The following is a 20,524-nucleotide window of genomic DNA, read 5'->3' on the forward strand; positions in this document are numbered from 1 at the left end:
TGTAAACACAGAGGTGCTGCTGCTGAAAATACCAAAAGCAGAGTCAAACAGAGTAAAAAGTGCGACCGCATTAAGTCGCTAATTTCTGCAGCTCAGCGTATCACGTTATAACTGCAAAAAAAAAAAAAGAAAGATTTTTTTTGTGCTTTATGGCTGAAAAGAAAGGCCTTTCAGTTTACGTTTGTGTTAATTTCCCATGAACTAATGCAAGAGGTTTGAGGATTCCCATCTGTTGGCTTCTACCTGGTGATATTTATGTGGGTCCTTGTTTAGGGATGCACAGTGCACACACATGTGCCTAATTAATCCAGCTGACAATTAGATATTGTTTCAGTTGCAGCTGAGTGCAATTAGCACGTGGCGGTCGCATATGCCAGCTACGGTGCAGATTAGGCAGAGATTCAGACGCTTGTTAAAATCCTTTACCTCAGGCCACTTATGCAGAACTCCTCCTAATGATCCTCTAAATGTTGTTGATGGAGAAATAATCTATTTTCCTGTTGTTAAGCAGGGCCTTTGGAGTTTGGAAACCCGGTTAACTCAATAATAAACCACTTCATTAGTATTCTCTGATTACCTGGCACACTTGTCTGTGGCATGGAGGAAAAAAAAACAAAAAAACCAAAAAAAAAAACAGGCCTGGTTTTGGGAAGAGATCAAAAAGCTTCCAGATTGATGAAGATCATTACTGTCAGCAAAGCCAGATTCAACATTTTCTTCCCACAAGCCTACATGAAACCCTCAAAGTTACAACATGCAACTTTTGTTCCAAGTGTGATCTGAAAAAAGACAACACAGTGAAGCATCCAATATGCCTCTCACTAACTCATTATATTCTGCGGGTTAAAAAAAAAAACAAATCCTGTTATTTTACTCCTCACCAAGAAGTTTCTACTATCATCCTGTGACATATGTTGGAGGTCCCATTTGTGAGGTCTCAAGAAGAAATACAGAAAAAGTAAAGCAAGAGAGGAGTGAAAGAGAAAGAGCTAAGCTTCAGAGCTTCACACCCCGATCAGGCTCGCCTGGACTGTAGTTTTTTTTTTTTTTGCCACAGCAGTTGCCTGGGTGACGCTTCACAGACCGTGCTGACCTTCCACAATTTCCAACCGTCAATCTAAATGGGAGCCCCTTATCTCATCTTCTCCCCCGCGCACACCCCCTTCTTTGTAGATGTGCACATCTTTTTATTCTAAATCCAGTCATTATTGTTCCTCTCCACTGGCCAGCAGGAAAAGCCCTGCTGAAGTTGGAGAGTTAATTGAGCATGTCTCTCTCACTGCCGGCTCTGAGGTCTGTAGCAACTGGCTCCACTGTCTGGGCTGCTTGGCTTGCTGGCTAGCCTCTTTCTGCTCGACGTATTTGCCTAGATTGCCAATGCAGGGCCTGGCTGAGGATGTCTTGTCTGCCGGACTTCACTTGAGCATTCATGTCTCGGCTGCGGCAGCATCCGCTCATTACGGAGGGAGAAGTGTCAGAACCGGAGAAACCAGACGGCTAAGACTCCTCTAATGTAATCTGGACACAGAACTTTTTCCTCCTTAATGATATGATAGCCTGACTTTATTTGAACTGGTGCCTTTTCAGGCCTAACAGCTTGAAGTTATAGGACCACGGAGCTCCTTGTATTGCAGGATGGAAGACAGAACTTAGCCGAAACTGCTGTAATATGCAAGTCTTTTGTGCTTTCGTGATTTAAAAAATTCACATTATCTAAGCAGAAACAATCTTAGGTACGATGTTACCTCAGCAACAATTAAACACACACACTGAACAGTCTGATATATCTCTGAAAGATTTAAAGCCTAATCTGAAATGTTTTTCCCTCCTTGGGGGAACTAAAGGTGAAGCCAGTTATCTGCCATTATTTGGTTTAAAACATTCCCAGCAGTATCCAACATCTCTGCCTATTTGATTCACTTTGAGCATGTCTCTCTCCTGGATGCATTCATCCTCCCTAAACTCCTGAGTTGGAGTGGTTCGCCTCAGGCAGAGGAAGCAATAATGTGAACCCTGGAGAGCTATTCAGAGTGAAGAGGAGAGTGGAGAGGAGCCTCCTCCACTGTTCTCCTCCAGCGGGCCGTTTGGGAGGCTAAACGGCGCCGATATCCCTTATTAAACCATCTGGCTGATGCTAATTAGATTATCAGAGATAAAGAGAAGGAGTTTTCTTTGTACATTTTAATGAGATAATGTGTCAAGCAATTGCGAGGAGAAGCGTTATTTTCCGAGTGCAAAGACTTTTCAGGTGAAAGTGTACAAGGATGAACAGATGCAGGGGAATGATTAATAGTGCTTATCTGGAAGCATCTTGCCTACATAAGAGGAAAAAAAATGATTAGGAGAGAAAAAGTATTTCAGTGGCTTTCTAACTACATAAGTACAAAAAAAAGAGCCTTCCTTGGCTTCAAAGAAAAGTTTGGCAGTTGTTTTGTGGTATCTGACCAAAAACAGTCTGACCGTATCCGTTTAGTTTTTTGTGAACTCATCGACGGCAGCGCATTTGAAGAATTAGACCACCAAAGTGGTCCGAGGGCCGCCCGGGAAGATAGACTTCCAGGCTAAAGATAGTCTTGGAAGCCCTTGCCCCTAATGAGAGCGAGGAGGGGGACTATTGATTAGGCTTGTCACCAGAGAAGAACATAAAAGTACACATTCAATAAGGGACTTCATATCGCGTCCAGCTAGTGTAAAGGTTAAGTGCTGGAGAATATCGTCAGGATCAATAATTGTCTGCAACTTCACGTATGGTCCACCATCGGAGTCTACCCCCGCTGCTGCAGCTCAGCCTTCACAACACTGAGTGGAGTCACATATGAAATGCCACAAGAGGCTTATGGGACTTTGTAGCCTCTGTTTGACAGACCTATTTAAAACAAATACAAATTTTACATGCTGCAGCCCCCTTACTGTACATGACTAATACTCTGAGGGTGCTGTAATGAAGAAAGCTTCGCAAGCCGTCAATGCATTGTAACAGTAGGCATTGGAGCTTATTAAGATTTAATAGCCTGCGTACATAACCGCTGCATATTCTCTTCTTACAATAAATAAACTCAATTTCCCTATGGTAATGGAAGGAGAGAGGCTCCTTAAGCAAGACAAATGAAGGGTTTGCAGCACAGAATAACAACATTAGCTGGCTAATTAAACAACAATGAAGATGCCGCTGACTCGCCATAATTATGCAATGCGGTTTAATGAAAAAGGTTAACTGTGCAGAAGAAACAGAACCTCACAGTCTCTCTGTGCCGGAGCAGAGCACGGCTCCCAACAAACAATTCCTCCTATTTGTCTCCCTCTTATCAAGGAAAAGTGATATGTGTTTCTGCAGCTGCATTGTCTCCTTCCTAATGGCAACTCTATCTACTTCACAGATGAATGCCCGATGAAATGGAGAGAGCAGCAGTATTATGTGGCCCACAGTATTTCTGGGGTGACTGCAGTGTTCACAGAGGCACAGCCAACTGTCAGTCTGAAAGAGGAAAAGAGGCAAATGCACATATAGAAGTTATTTAAAGCACTGTTCAGCGATAGAGATTGGTGTTCAGTGAGTGCGTCATTGTCTTATGTGCTCTGCAGTGGATGTTGTATCAGTTTTGCTTTTCTGGGACTGTAAAAGACCGTCTGGGACTGTGGCAAAGGAACAACAAACACTGCAGCCTATTGGTCTTCTCCTCCAGTCCCACCTAAACACAGCGATTTTGACATGAATTCAAACTTGAAGCAGATGTGATCTGACTGTGCTTGTAGTAATAGGATATGAAGGTTTGTTCTAAGCAGGGGCCTTTCCTGCTCCCTCTCAAAATGCAGTTAATTGTGGCTCCATGCTGTGAAGCTATTCCATGAGGACCCATCTTCACACAGGCACTTAAATACTCTATTAATTGATAATGTAAATACCCTTTGGGTAAAGAGGATCTCAAATGTATTGCCAGCGGAAGAATGCAACTGCATTTACTCAAGTACTTGAGTAATTGCAAATATTTCCATTTTTACTTCAGTGCAATTATTTGACTGTTTTAGTTACAGCATAATTCATGTTAATATGAGTACTTTTAAAACTTTAAGTATGAATGAGGGACTTTCACTTAGAATATTTCGAAAGAGGGGTACTCGTACTTTTAAGTAAAGGATATGAACACTTTCTTCACCACTGCTGCAGAGATGTAGATACCTCCATGTGGTTGTTTATCAGCGACAAAAACAGAGTGAGACACCGAAAGAAATCACCTGCTTTGCTCCTCCTTCCTGAACGCCGTGACCTCCAGAGATGTGGGTGTGAACCTTCAGATCACATGAAGGCTGTTTTCTGCATTGCGGGCCATGTGCCCATTAGACATGCTTGTGAATGTGTTTTTATTGGGATAGAGGTTGCACTTCCAACAGCTCAGCATGACCTCTTTTCCCAATAAAAAACCTGGGGAATGTTGGGTATGAGACGCAGGTGATGGCATGTCAAACAGACGGAAAAAGACAGGGGGGGGGGGGGGGGAGTAAAAAGATCAGGTAAGAGTGATGTCAACTTCAGTTTGCATATACGGCCATATGCAAATGGTTGATGTCACATGTTTATCTTTTGTGAGGAAAAAGAAACTTACATAATTATAATTAATAAATTATAGTCCCACGACTGTCACAATCTGTCCACAAGGATCTCAGGAAACATGTTTTGGTATTCTGCTATGTTAATCACTCCCTCTAATAAATTCATTAATTGTTTAGCCCATTAACTAACATGATATGTTATGTAAGTTGTTAAATAATTAGATCAACAAACAGTTAATAATTTATCACAAAGCAAAATGTAAACATCTTGGCATCTTTAAGACACCTGTGAAAATGCTGCTTTGGTCAAACACAGTCCCTAGTCTGAGCAGACATTAAAGCTCCAGCTAACAGCATCTAATACATCAACAAATGTTTCTTAACTAGAAACTAGAAATGTACACTCATTTCTACGGCTTTTCCTCACACCCCATGCTGGCATCATTTCATTAACTTTTGCATCACAGCAAAACATGCTGATTTCACATCAAAACGATCCAAAACATAAGAATATACTCTATGGAGACGTCACCAGGGTCGTGTTTTATATCTATATCGCATACTCGGTCTAGTTTTTGTTGAATTACATTCTGAAAAACAGGATGAAAAGCAAATATTCAAACTCATGCCTCAGATGAAGTGAGGTGCGCTAGTTGCCTCTGGTGCGTGTCGAAGGCTCTAAAAGCACTCGCTAAACAGAGCCAGTGTACCGCATGCAGTTGCCCGCTGAGGCAGCCTGTTATTTATTCACAGCAAGCTGCTGCCGAGGAAGGATTTAAAAAAAAAAACAACTGTGATAATCAATAATACAATTCTTTGATTGTACATATTGTATAAGTGTTAATTATTCACTAAACAAAGTGACATGAAAGTCCATTAGCCTTCCTCTTCCACAAAACAAGAAATTACTCCGAGCATAAGCCCGGTCTTATGAATTATGTTTTATTGGTGTGGTGTTTAAAAAATGCATGATACAAAATATTTATCTTTATTTTTCAAAGGCTTGGGATGCAAATCTCTTATGATGAGCTCTAAATGGATGATGTCTTTTCAAAAATGTATGCAGTGCACAAAGCCGTCTCCCAGCATGCAGTTTGAGAGGCTTTTTTCATGAATTTGTTATGAAATGTGGGTTGACAAATACGAAAACATAAATATTGAAAGCATTTACAGCATTTTACTTTATGAGTTGACACATTTAATATGCTGATTAAAAGCCTACAGTTCTAAATTACTCTGCGTGACTGAGTTGGTGTGCGCGCATTTGTGCATACGTATTGTGTGTCTCAGGCACTTAAAATGCATTCTGCAGAGGGAAGCTCACTTAGAAAACATTCTTGTAGCTCAAGGCTTCATAAACACTCTTGCACTACATAGATAAGATGCTGCCGTGCATATTGCACTTCTTCAAAACATGCACTCATTGCATTCATCAAAACCCCCATGTCTTATTAGAATGGAAGTGCATTAAGCTTTAATACAGACGCCTGAAAAGCCTAAACACAAGCGAACAGCTGAGTCTACCGCGCAAGCACGCACACAGCAGCAACACGGACACAAAAGGCAGCCGAAGATTACCATTTAAATGCTTTAATATAACCACACACATTTGATTCTTGGAAATTATAACAAAGCAATGAGACAAATGTTGAAAGAACACATTGATAAGCAAATTTGCAATGATGTTCTTTTGTGTTTGTGATAGAATGAGCCACAGTGCAAGCTGCAGTTTGACTATTTGACAGAAAAATACAGAACAAAAGATGCTAACGGATACAGTGACATTTCAAGGGAAAAAAAAAAAATTAGAACAGAATTATATTTAATAGAGCACATCTACAGTAATTTTGAATACTCACTCCCCCTCACTCTTTTGCGGGTAATGCACCTCACTGCAGGGAATTCCACTTCTTACTTTTGACTCTTTTAATATTCAGTGTTTGACAAAAAGGAAAAGAAAAAACGAAGCCCACCTCTTTGCTCAGAAAGAAAACCGGTAGATTGTAAGAGAAGAAAAACGATAAATAGCACTACAACTGGTGTGATTGAACCTTGTTGTGTGAAGATCAGAGTCCCCAAATCACACCTGACAATTCAAACACCAAAAGTTATACACACACACACACACTTCATGTGTCCCCTGTCTTGCTCTCCGGGGTGCTGCTTTATTAATGAGTTCGACACATAAAAAGCATCCCGAGGAAGGGAAGTGTCACTCATCAAAAAAGGCTGTTTTTGAATAGTCTTGGCGCATGTTAAAGAATTATTCCCTTTCATAAGGACAAGAGACAATCAGTGATTGCCAGGGTTTTTTTCAGATGACCAGACCGTGAATCCTCATCCTCAGACATGGCATGAATATTGTATGTAAAGTGTGCAAAGTTGGCCTGCCTGGTGGGATGGAGGGAGGACTGAAGGCTGTAGACATTTGGTGCTGTTCATTATGACTGTTTGCAAAGGGAAAGAGTGTGTGGTTTGTCAGCGTGTATGTGTGTGGTTGTGAGAGGAAAGGACAACATGAGAGAGTGATTAATTTCATTGATTTAATGCAGTGTTTTGGGTAAATACAGATAGGTGTAAACCACAAATGAGTTGAACAGATCAATGGGATTGATTTTTTGTGAATAAACTTTCAGTTCTGGCTCAATAAAAGCTGCTTTCTCAAGACGAACCTGCCAAGGCCAGTAATAACAAACTGCGATATGACAGGTGAGTGAAAGCCTCAACGCACACACACGGCCTACACCATCTAATCAACCTGCAATCATCCGGTCCTTCACCTCCCAAAGAAACACACACAAACACGCGCGCCACTCTATAGCTCACACTCAACGCGTGTGGCAGTTCATGCAAAAAGCATGCGTGTGCATCACAGTCCCACACACACAGTAAAACTGCCAGAAAATGCCCACACGCTCAAGCACACACAAACACACACACAGCAGTGTTCCTGTGTGATCTTGCCTGTGCCTTCCCAGACTGTGGGATTTTGAAACTCTCCCTGTCAGTGACACTGTGTCAGCTCGGCATCTCCCTCTACCAAAACACACACCTTTGCTCGCCCCCTTACTAAAACAGCATAGGGAACAAGGGCTTTGAATAATAAATACTCCCAAGTTTCCACACGACTCCGGCCAGAGATGCCCGTCCAGCAAACGATGTTGATGTGTAGAGGAGAGCCATGGAAGAAGCCCGGATGAATACAAGATACATGTTCAGACACAACACAGGAACTGAACAGGGGGCTTTCTGGGAAGCGAGTTGGGCCTGCAGAGCAAGAGAGCTTGTGGCCTGAAACTTCAAAATCACTGTGTACACACACAGACAACTGACATCCTTGCAGAAGGTGGTACAACTGCAACATGAGCAAAAAAAAAAAAGTTTAGCTTATATTTTCTCTTGGGAAATTTGAAGAGAAATTGGAGGAAAGGAATAGAAACAATGCAGAAAGAGTGACCAAACCCCAACATTTTGAAGATGGTTCACACTTGTTTTCATGTAGTGAGAATAGAGTAGAACTTTTTAGCCACCTGATGCATATGTTTTCCCAACTTTTCTCTCCAAACCAGAAGTCATCCTTAGAGAAAGTATCTTTCCATTTTCACAGCCAGTGTTAAGAGTCTTGAGATCTTGGCACAACTTCCCAAAGGCTATGAGGCATACAGTATGGAAGACAGAGGACTGATAACAAAGTGGCCCTCCATGAGCGGCACAAGGTGGCCCCATACTTCACTTTTCTTTCAGGGGTGTAGCAAGGGAGGGTGAGGCTTTGCTGATGAACGGTGGCCATTGTAGTGGTTGATGTGTCCATCGTCGGCCGATATTTAATCCTCTGGTTCCGCAGCGTGGCCTGTACATGACAGAAAATCATTAGCCACCGTGGGCCGTTAACTGTCACATGAGTGATTGAATAGGCAGCGAGCCATGGAGTTTTGTATGGCAGTTAAACGTCTGTCCCGAAGACTCGCGGTGGCGGTCCATTGAGGTCAATGATGAGGCAGATTTGGCAGACAGCCACTCCCACTCTCTGAGGGATGAGGTTCCTTGATGTCTCGAAACTGAGGTGGGAGCAATTTGGGGTCAAGTCGGCAAAGTATACATCAGTGGTGGAAAATACCTCCAGAAATCAAAAGTGCATATACTCAATTACTAAGGTACGTTACTTGAATGTTTCCATTTTCTGCTATTTTATACTTCTACTGCTCCAACATTAAAGTGAGTTTGAATGCATGACTAACTTTTAACAAAGAATTTCAAGGCTGTGGCATTGCCAGCTTTCCTTAAGTGTAAGTTAAGGTGATCCAATCAGGAGTTGAGTTTTTCATATATGAGACTGCAGTAGTTAAAACAGCAAGTTATTTTCATACTGAGGCTGGCATAAACATCACTAAAAGAGAGGGATTTATGACAGAACCCACACATTTTATGCATTACATACATTGGCATGACAGCCTGGAATGAAAACCACTGCACGCACACGCACACTGAGACATTGCATGAGCTGCCACAACACATTCGACATATCCAAGTAGGTAACAACATTGTTTCAATGGACAGTCCAAAAAAAAAAAAAAGATTCTATGTAAAATTTTCCATCTAACATTCACAGTCTCTACACCTCATTTCCTCTTTTCTTCAGCTGAGCCTTGACATCCAGACCTTAGTCTGAGTAACCTATACATAAGATTGGTTGTGTTATCCACCAGGGCTGGATCTCCATAACATTCCCTTGTGGCTTCTGTCTGTGCCTTGTAGAAAGTAGGAGGCCATGCCCCCCCCCTTGACTGTGTGTGTGTGTGTGTGTCTGTGAATGTATATGTGTATGTGTGCGTGTGTGTGCCAGGGCTTCCTCTGGGGTAACACAGTCCAGTTTAAAAGGATGGATCACAGATGCCATTAATGCAAGATAATTCTGCCTCTCCTTTTCGCCATGCTACATGTTCATTAGAGTCACTGCAGTTAAATGTTTCTCCCTATTTCCTCTCTATTTTTTTTTTTTTATTAAAGGCATACATGAAAGAGAGAGAAAAAAGGTGGTAGCAAATTGTCAAATTATAAATTAAGCTGCTGCTTCAATTATTTGCTTGGTTTGATAATAACGTGGTTAATTTTTGAACGAGGTTAATTACATGAGGGTTAATGATATTCTAATAAAAACCAAGAACTCATCACATTTTCCTGCCTAAATTACACTGACATGTCTGAACCAAATATTTTCTTCAATTAATTCGTAATTGTTAATAAATATCTTACAATTCAGGGGCACGCGGGCTGAGGCCGTGTTTTGGAATGACATATTTGAACAGATTCTCGACACATTCTGTAACAATAATTGCGATAGCTGACTTCTCACCGGAGGTAATCTAACTCTTGCTGTCTTTGGTAGGTGGCCAATTTATTTCATGAAGTGGGCCAGATATTGCACTTGCTGCACATGGTGTTACTGAGTGTGTGTGTGTATGTGCACGTGCGTGTGTGAGAGAGAGAGAGAGAAAGACAGAGAAAGGGAGAGCGAGAGAGGGACAAACAGGGGGCAGGTAGGTGTGATCGCTCATTCACACTAGAGCTGCTTGACGTTGAGCCCTACGGGGCATGATTACAAGGCCCTGGGTGATCCTTCAGCTCTCCGCCTGACACTTGCTGCCGCCCCCCCCCTCTCCTTTGCTTTGCCTCGCTCTCCTCGCATCCCACGTCCCTCCCTTCCCCTCTCTCTCCTCATCCATCTCCCAATAGCTTCTTTCTTTAACTTTGTCTCCCTTTTTTATCTTCTCAGTGTTTTATGTACTCCTGTGGACTTGCATCTGTCTTGATAATGCGTTTCTGACAGCTTGGATAAATAAATAAATAAAGTTGTTTGTCTTTTTACAGTGCCCAGGACACTTACAGTTAATGTCTCTCGGTCCACCTCGGCTATTTATCAGACTTCAGACATGCGTTTACTGTTTATGCGAGTCCCCCGCGGCACATTTCAACAAGGCTATTAGATTTCATGTGCTGTGGAAAAAATGGTATCTATACAGGCTTTCAAGGTAAGTATTTTCCCCTTTTAAACAGTAAAAGAAACATCTCTACATTCACATTTTAGGTATTTAATCAAAGCGGTCATCCAGATTAACTTACTCTATGATGGCGGGTGCTTTCTTACCTAAACATTTCCACTACACTCTCATAATCAGTGAGGTGGCTATCAATGCTGACGGCTGCACATCTATTTTATTGTCATGAGACAGTTTTTACAGATTGCTCTGGGAGTTTGTTTGTCCCAGCAGTGTTGTTAAAACAGGCCCCAGGATCTAGTCTTGCAGGGTGAACATTTTCTTCTACAAGTTCCGTTCACATTCAACGCAAGGAGTGATCAGATAGCAACTCTCTGGTGAGCAGCAGCTGAACCACTCCACTGGAGGTATCTATCGATGCACTTCTGCAATAAATTAAAGAGCCTTATTAACTTAACATTATGGATCAATGTTGCAAGAGGACATACTGTAAGAATTTCTACATCGCACTCCTGTAGCACTGTTTTATGTAATGCGTCAAAGATCAGCTGACCAGCAGCAACAGCAGTATTAAAGTAGTTTTCTGCTGAACAAGTTTTTTCGTAACTCACACTGTGTTCTAGATCACATGATGGCACCCACGAATTAGTATCGTGAGCACTTTGTCAGCAGAAAGTTGCAAATCAATGCACAGGCTCAGTTTCAGTTCAACTACAAATGTATATCAAAATAAATTTAGACATTCTGATAGAATTGAAGTTTAAGTCGTGAAATTTAAAATAATCAGTGACACAAAATTCCTTTAAGATTTGTCACAGAAATCCCAAAGCCAGGTTCATGAAAAGTAAAGTAAAGATACAAAGACAGCTGGAGCCTCGGTGAGCAAAAAGTTGGATGGAGAGCAAGCTGATAAAATTGCTTGAATTGGAGCTCAAAGTTGTCTCAGGGATTAATCTCGCCTTGTTAGAAGGACACAAGGGACTTGCGGTGACTTCTTTAGGGGGCTAAAATATTTCCATGATAGGCTAGCAGCATGCTTTCATGCTCTATCCAACAGAGTTCATATAGACATGCTTGGCTTAAAACCACCTTGTTAACAAAAAAGAGAGTGAACAAAAAAAAAAATGCACCCTGTAAAAATCCTGACACTTGTGCAATGTGCGTACTCGAATTTTTTCAAACACTTGTCTTTTCTTTACCATAATAGATGTCAGTTCTCTCTGATGTAGCTCAAGCAGGGGAGGCAGCACGTAGGGTCTCACTCTTTCTGCATTTGAAGCTATCACTCAATAGCGGATCTGTGTTGTTCGACATCAAACGAAGGAGACATTCGTGGCATCACCTGCAGTGCGCTCCAAAGGGATGAAGCAAAATATCTTCAAATCACTTGTCCAAGACATTTCCCCCTATTAAGGCTGCCTCCACACAGGCTTTAAGGCGGAGACAGGCCCTTTAGATAAGCTAACCAAACCCGAGTGTTACAGCTGGGAGATCAGACACACAGTCTGTGTTCTCTTACAGAACTCCCTTACAATGGCATGCCATTAAGAAAAGGGGATTTTAAATGAGTAAAATCATCTATGTTATATGAAAATAAGCTTAATAGGAAAACCTTAACTTTACCCACAAATGATCACACAGTAGATCTGTTTGACCAATTGAGAAAAAAGAGACTGTAGGCTTCTGTTATTTTGTTATATATAATAATATCATATGCTATCATTGCAGTTCTTTGAGTTTTTTGTTCACATAATAATTGACAGCTGACAACCTGCATACAATACATTTGAAGATGTGAACAGAATCTGTCAGCTGCTTTGTTTCTGATTTCTTTTCCCAAAATTTGAGAATGCAAATAAAATTAGGAGATTTCTGGTCACAAAGGCTTAGTTTTTCAGACAAATAATCTACTGTCACTTTCAGTAAAATGTAAAAACCTCTCAACTCTTCACTGCATGTGTGTGTGTGTGTGTTTCTGTCTATCTGTATGAATGTGTCTGACTCCCAACAGTGAATATGTGGTACCAACAATACAGTGCTGGATGCGTCTTTGGTGTGTGTGTGTGTGTGTATGCGTGCGTGCGTGCGTGTGTGTGTGTGTGTGTGTGTGTGATTGTTGTAATCTCAGCAGCAGATCATGTTTTCCAGGCCTCAGATGAGGCAAAGCAGCTTTGGCAGCGGGCCGTTTCATCTCAGGCACTGGGGCCCAAAACAAAGAGAAAATGATTGATTGGATGATGAATTATTTAGAGGTGGAGGGCTGAGGAACGAACCAGCCGTGCTGGAGAGAGAGAGGGTGAGAGGGATAGGGAAAGAGTGAGGGAACAAGTGAGAGAGAGTGAGTTCAGCTTCCCTTTATCACTTTCCCTCCATGTAGAAGATGGCAATCCAAGTAAAAACTTGCCCCTAATTGTACTAATGCATGTCACCGCAAATTTGCCAAAATAAAATATTGATGTGGACGCAGTGACAGGGCTGCACAGTGTGAAGCACTGATTGGAGAGGAGAGGCGTTTGCTCAGGGATCTATAGGATGTTTGAACCTACATGTAACGCTACACCGAAGACAGAGGGGGGAACAACCCTGCTCAGCTCCAGACATCCATCCTCTCACCGCACCCTGTTGGCATCTCCACACTTTTAGAGAGGAAATCACCATTGTTGAATGTTTGCCTGCAAGCCTAGCTGTAGATAAGCCAATTTTATTTGAATGGCAGCATGAAAACAACACACTTCCTAAAATGCCAGCGACAGAGCTCCGTTCACTTATAGTGCCACAGACCATTTATGTGATGCCCAGTTGGACCACAGGGGGCACTGATGTGATATGTGAGAAAGAGAGAGATGAGAGTGAGTGTGAGAGAGAGAGAGAGAGAGAGAGGAAAAGAGAGTGGGGGAGACAAGAGAAGGGAGAGAGAGAGAGAGAGAGAGAGAGGGAGAGGAAGAGAAATGCAATGAGGCAAGGCTACAGGGATGAACGCAAAGCGTCTCTCTCCATCCATTTTTTCAATATCCCCTCCTCATGAAATTTCATTTGGATTGTAAATGTTCAGTAATTTACCATCATAAATGTGTAATGGGCCCCTGAATCCAATGACATTGTGCTGGCTAATCAACTCATTTGAAAATGAATATACATCTATTAAATGGAACTCAGCATTTCTCCTTTGTGAAGACTGGCATGCTGTCAAACATGGGAACACTTCCTAAAAGGGTTTTTTTGGGGGGGAAAAAGAGATCCTCTTCAGAGAAGAAGGAAAAATAATCTACTCATCAGATGTTTTGATCTTAAATAGAGATGATGAATGCGATTAAGTGCTTGTGCAGAATTTGTGATTTGTTTTGTCATTAGAAATCTGACATGTAATCGACTTAAGAGAAAAGGGGCTCATTTAAAACCTCATTCAAAAAATAAAAGCAGGGACAGGAAGTTAATGACACTTCATTTTCAGCTGGGAAAATACAGCAAAATTAAATTCTTGAATTTTAAACTGTTCCTTGGTCCCACGGCAGACAGCCACAGAATCATCCAGAAAACACACAAAACACACACACACATACACACACACACACACACGCACACACCAGGATTACTGCTTCTTATCTATGTGAGACGGGGCCCGAGGCGCTACCTACAAACACTTAATCAAAAACCAAGTTCAACTCATGGCAGCCAGTGACTCTTAAAAATAGAGAGTAATGGAGAGAGTGCAGAATGCAAATTGCAAAATGTTGGGAGTCTGTCAACGTGTGTGTGTGTGTGTGTGTGTGTGTGTGTGTTTAGTATGCTTGAGTCTCAAAGCGAGTAAATCAGCCCCTGGTAAAAACCAAGTAAATTACAGTGTATGTGAGTGAGCATCAGCATCAGGCACTTTGAGGATCATCCTACAAACTTTCTGCAAGGCCATAAGACAACTCATGAACAGAGACAATTGGCTCAATTTACATATTATTCGTAAGTCAAAGCAATGTATCTTTTGCAACTTTTCAGGAGGTGATAAAGATTAAATACTTTTATTATACTAAAAGCGACTTGACAAACATGGATTTCTCAGGCTAACCAAAGCAATTTGAGAAGTATTCTTCAGCACATGGATCACCAAGCCATTGACAGCCCTGCACAATGTGTTTGCAAGTGTGTCAGCACAAGCATGTAGTCAACACGAGTCACATCCCATCACATGACGTTCGAGCTATTCCACCAATTGACGACTGCCGGCAGTAAAACGGGAGGAAATGCAGCAATGCGCAAACAAAGGCAGCGAAAAAGAACAACACTACTGTAGCAAAGGTTTTATGAGGAAATAAAGGATATATTAAGAAACTGAACAGAATTCTAACTTTTGTTGGCTTACAAGAAAACTCCACATTATACCTTCAACTTGCATAACACTAAGTTACAGATTAAAGTTCTGCCTTTCAAAAAGGATAGAAGAACAAGAGATTACATCAATATGCACAATATAATAAAACTGTTTTGACTTGTCAAAACCAGTTTTTCTTCTTTGTCTTCAGTTTAACATCAAAATAATACTTTAACTTCGTGCACCTTGAGAAAATATGGAAGCAGCATTTCCAAGTGTGTATGGGAACCTAGCAAGTCAATGAAATGTTTGTTCAGAAATCAAGGGTTTCTGTCCTCTGAAACGCAAGAAGGATGTTCATTTGAAATGGAAACAGGAAGTATTGCATTTGTATGAACAGCTTATTTCAGTAACTTTAAAAAGGGAAAATGGTAGCTGATAAAAATGAGGTTTCATATGAAAGTATTGTGTGTAACATAACAGACAGCACAACCTGCACCAAATCATATTAACATATTAAGAGAGTTTTCTCTTCTGGACGTCAGTCAGAGTAGTATAGTTGGCAATGTGTGCTAACTCATAGCCAACTATGTGTGCTAACACAACGCTCACTCTGAGCTAATCGGCTATCCTGGTGCTCCTGCTAACTAGCAGCATGCTGTTAAGTCGGTTCACATAAAACCCAACCAGTTTAAGTTTCTACACCTTATCGGCACCCAAATGCAAACCAAGATATAAAAAGACTTTCATAAGTGTGTGTTCACACCAGTTGCAACTACAAAACTACATCAATTTTCATATTATCATACAAGCTTGCATATTTATATATAAAAAAACGCAGAAAGACAACAAATCAAATTGTAAAGACAAACAGGCCTTACAGAGAGACCAAACTGAAAGCACAATCAGAGGCAGCCGCCCAGAGTTATGGCACCAGCCTTTATCATGACACCACTTTTCACTTTCTCTTTCTCCCCAGGTCTCTTTTCTTCCTCTCTCTTTCACTCCCTCCCTTTTCCCTTTCCCCTCTGCCCATTTCCTGCTCTCAGCCCTGATGCAGCAATCAAGAAAAAGAACTCATTTATCAGGTCTGATGGCGGCAGGGGGTGTATTGTGCACTGGTGGGGGGGGCGCTCGGTTAGCCTGAATGCGTGGCTTTAGGCTACTGCCCTGTTGTAAGGTCATTGTAATTAAGTCCTGGCTCACAGTTGTGGACTGTGCCTTTGGGGTTCAAATGTCTTTCCCCTCCATCCTCAAAAGTCCTTTCCAGCACCATTTGCTTATGAGATCATACAAAAAGTCTTATCCAACACCAAATATTAGGCTCTGTCTGTGAATATCGATTTATCTGTGGACTCAGATGGGCTGGAATGAGTTCGATTCCCCTAACTTCCTCAGTGATTACTTTGTGGAAATAGAATATTAGAGTTTCAGTGATTGCTGCAGATGGAAAGCGCAGGGCTCGACTGAACACTTAAGATTGCTAATCTCAGATCCTAAACTTGCTCTAACTTCAATTACAGGACCCTGGGGTGTGAAAGAAAAGAATAGGGATGACCTATTGATAAATGTACAGTATATCTATGCCATCACTCTCATTTGTTTCTGCACTGCCCCTTGAATCCTCCTATCTCAACCTGAAGTCCAAAAGAAGTAGAGAACAGATGATGCAAGCAGCATTGACCACTCCAGTTCTTGCTCTTGACCCTGTCCAAAAGTCAAAGAACACAAGTAGTAAGCCCCGTGAACTCAATGAGGCCGCTTCATAACGGCAAATTGGTCCAGATGTGGCTGCTGTTTGCCAGTTCCCACAGCCAGCATGTTTATGTGTGCATAACTACATTGAGTGACCCCAGGTGTTATGGACAATTTTACATCTAGACCCCGCCATGTTTTCTTTTGCTCTCTATCTCTTTCTGTTTCTCTCCCTGCCCTCATTCTCTTTTCCTACGTAAACAGTTTTTGCACTTTAAGCAGGAAAAGACCTTGTCTACCACCAATCTCAGTGAGAAAAAAGTTTTTACTAAAGTAACTGAACTGCTGACTTCTACTGTAAGTCAATGTGATTGTGGAGTGGCTGCTCTCTTTATCTCAAAGTGCATGTTGCTCTCCTGAATATGGCTCATTACGAGAGCTCACATTCAGCATTTCTGGTAACACAATGCTGGGTGCTCACGCTGATGCAGCTTTTAAACAATTACAATTTAAATTCTGCCCAAATGCTTCAAGTATGTTTATGACCTATACAATAGCCAGAAATCATTGCCCCGATGGTGCAGCACATTTGTGCGTCATTTCTGAATGAAAAGACAACCTAACAACATAGCCTGACAAAGAGAAGATGCATGACATACAGTCAGCTAAATGAATCCAAGCAGTTTATCCCATTTCAGAAACCAGATTTCCTGGAATTAAATTGTTTGTAGACCCAGTAAATGAGACATCAATAACAAGTCCTCAATAAGTCCAGAGTGAACAAGGATGACAACCTGTGGGAAACACTGATAATGTATCCAAGCTTCAGTATGTGAGACAGTGTGACAAAAACCATAAAACCACAGAAGACATATGGGATTGCAGAACAAATTACACACCACAAAAGAGGATTCGTATAGTTTTTCCAGGATAAAACACATGTTCGGGAAAAACCCACATTGTTACATAACACAAGAGGCTGAGTATAGGGGCCACTGGTTGGTGAAGCTCCTCTATAGGGTATGCTCCCTTCTACTTTCCAGGACACAAGCACATCAATGTAGACATCCGCACACACACACAAATAAACACGGACGGGAAGGAGGTCCATGCACAGTGAATTTTTCCGTGACCACAATGATCACAGTTACTGGGAAGTTACTGTTCCCACAAGGAGAACAAAGACTGCCAGATGATGCAGAAGTCCAGTCTAAAGGAACTCTACCAGAATCAGGCCTCTGCATCAGCACTCCTTTCTTCTAAGGTGGTCAGTGATGGTCAGGAGCTCTCCGTCTGGCACACGTCAGACAACCGTCAGACAACCTCACCAAGTGTCGGACCAAAAGGAAAACGCTCCTAGGTTTTCATGTCATTTTCTTGCACCATTGAAAGCGAAATTAACCAAAACTGACATCAGTAGTATATGTGTTGCTGTATGAAGACAAATAAACCAACTGAATCTGACGACTGCACATAACATTCATGCTATTATTTTCTCTTTGAAGACAGTTTGTGGCAAACAATAATGGAGAATTTCTGCAAAAAAAACCTCACATTTTGAATTTATAGCATATCAGAAACAAGTTTTACAATCGTTTGTGTGATGTTTGATCTTTATGACATGATGAACACAGGCAACCGACAATTGACAAGGTTCTTATTCCGCTTACATAACAGAGTGGGATTATAACTTTTTTTTTTTTTTTTTATGCTTTGCCTCAAAATGCTCTTCACACGTCTGACAGTGGGCTGAGCTGCATTTCAACTAGCAGTGTACTGTGGCGTATCTTTGAACAACCAAACAACTCAAGTGAAGTGCCTGCAGTCCTTTAAGCACTTTATCCTTTGAGCTTCATTGGGCAACAGACAGTGAGAAAAAAAAAAAGAAAAAAAAAAAAACAAGACAAAAAATGCAAATGAACTCTTCAACACTTCTACACACCATGCAAAACCACCACAAAACAGGCAGAGTACATTTAAAATGTTTAAGAATGCCAGACACATAACTGCACAATGCAGCAATGTGTGTGTGTGTGTGTGTGTGTGTGTGTGTGTGTGTGTGTGTGTGTGTGTGGGGTGACAGACAGCGAGAGACTTAGAGAGATACGTTCTTTTCTGAGGCTCCTCTGCGTTGCGTTGGGGATTCCATGTGTCTCATCGTCTTGTTTAGAGTGCATTAGCAACCAGTGACACAGCCTCCCCTCCCTACTCATCGCTCTAGTTTTCTTGTTGTCGGGGAAAGTGACCTGAGGCAATAACAGCAACCATCAGCACGCCTCCTCCTCCTCATCCTCCTCCTCCTCCTACACCTCCTCTTCATGCAGAGATACGCCAGGGTCTAATTTTCCATCAGCAAAGCATGAAATCAAGAGAGAATGCCACACAACAAGCACTCTTATGAGGGGACACTTTCCAGTTCGCCCACCCATATAAGCGCATGCACACAGATACACACACGCACGCACACAAACACACATTTGCGCATGAACACTGACACACGTGCAGAGACACGTCCTAACATCTGAATAAATTATGAAATCAAGTGGATGCTAAGCTGAAGTGACAATCAGAGGCTTGTTGATGCGAGCACAAATGTGACTTTGGGAGATGGCTTTTCATTAAATTAGTTGCAGTTTTTTGTTTTCAGACTTTGCTTTCCTTTGACACAAAGATCACCGTGTCCAAATTCTTGTCATAACACATTGCAACTGAGACAGGAAAAGTCCAGAGGCTTGTTTAGGTGGTTTTGCTGCACTATGAAAATGAGCAACAAAAATTCACATATTTACAGATAAGTTACAAATTAAATGAAATGATTCAACGACTGTCATGTTCATCAAAATGCCACTAGTGCCTGTACTGTACTGCAAATATAAACAAGACTGTACCCTAACAGACTGAGGCCGGGGTTGAAATTGCCTTTCAATGCTGCTTTTTTGATTCCTCTTGCTAAATCCCCACACAAACCTCTTAACACTGATGTGTCTATACAGACTGTGATCAGGTCTATCTTCCATGCATAATATTACAACTAAGCTTGAGTGACAATATCACAGACAGAATGCCTTCATATTTGTATTCTTTCATATTTGCATGGCCTGGGGCCCATAGACCAACTATATTAGGGTTAGTGTGGGAGCTTTGCAGGTTTGGTTTGTGTGTTTTTTGTCTCCTAGGAACAGCAGATCTTACTTTAAACAAGTTTAAATGCTGTATGTAGTACCAAAAATTTATGGAACAAAATGATAGAGTCACAAGAGTCCAAGATCATGTCCACATGTCCACACATAACTCAAATGTGATCAGGAATGTCAAACTAGGCCACGGAAGTACACCAATACTTATTTTTTGTGGTTTCTGTGACTGGATGCATTAGGTCACAGATTCACACCACAGCCAGACAGACTAATTATCTGTCTGACCCAGACAGCAAAAATAAGATAATGACAGAAGAGCAGAAAAATAAGCTTCTTTGAGTAGTTGTGACTCAAGAGGGCCAGCACTGAAATTTCAGATATCACGCAGCCAAGCAGAGGTATATAGAGCATATGTTATCAGAGACCAACTGCTAGGCTAAACTGAACAATACTGTGTCTCAGTTTTCTATTAACTGAAAAATAAGGCAGTTAGTTATTAGGACAGTAACACTGACAAACACCACAGAGAGTGGAAAACTCTTTCCCTACTACACACACACAAACACAGAGAGAAGAAACAGATCTCACAGTGCCGACTGACAAAGATGCCCTGCAATATAGATGACGAGAACAAAGCTCCCCATAACAAACTCCAGTCATATTGAGACGATTTCCTTTTCAATAATGAATCGCCATCAGCATCGGGCGTCAATACTGCCTCTGTGTGTTGTGCACGCCAGCATATATGTGTGTGTGTGTGCGCGCGCTCATGATGGGGAAAAGAAAAAACATCTATCCTCAACGAGAACAAAACTTCTATATTTAATCTGTGCTGAGAACAAGCA

The 20,524-nt window shown here is 41.5% G+C and overlaps 1 protein-coding gene across 3 annotated transcripts in view; it reads right to left on the reverse strand.

The window, feature by feature from the left end:
• mdfic (MyoD family inhibitor domain containing) overlaps nucleotides 1-20,524 on the reverse strand; it is a 112,973-nt gene that overhangs the window by 55,268 nt on the left and 37,181 nt on the right. The window lies entirely within an intron of this gene.

The sequence above is a fragment of the Scatophagus argus genome, chromosome 22 (genome assembly GCF_020382885.2).
Source record: "Scatophagus argus isolate fScaArg1 chromosome 22, fScaArg1.pri, whole genome shotgun sequence".
Taxonomy (NCBI): Eukaryota; Metazoa; Chordata; class Actinopteri; family Scatophagidae; genus Scatophagus; species Scatophagus argus.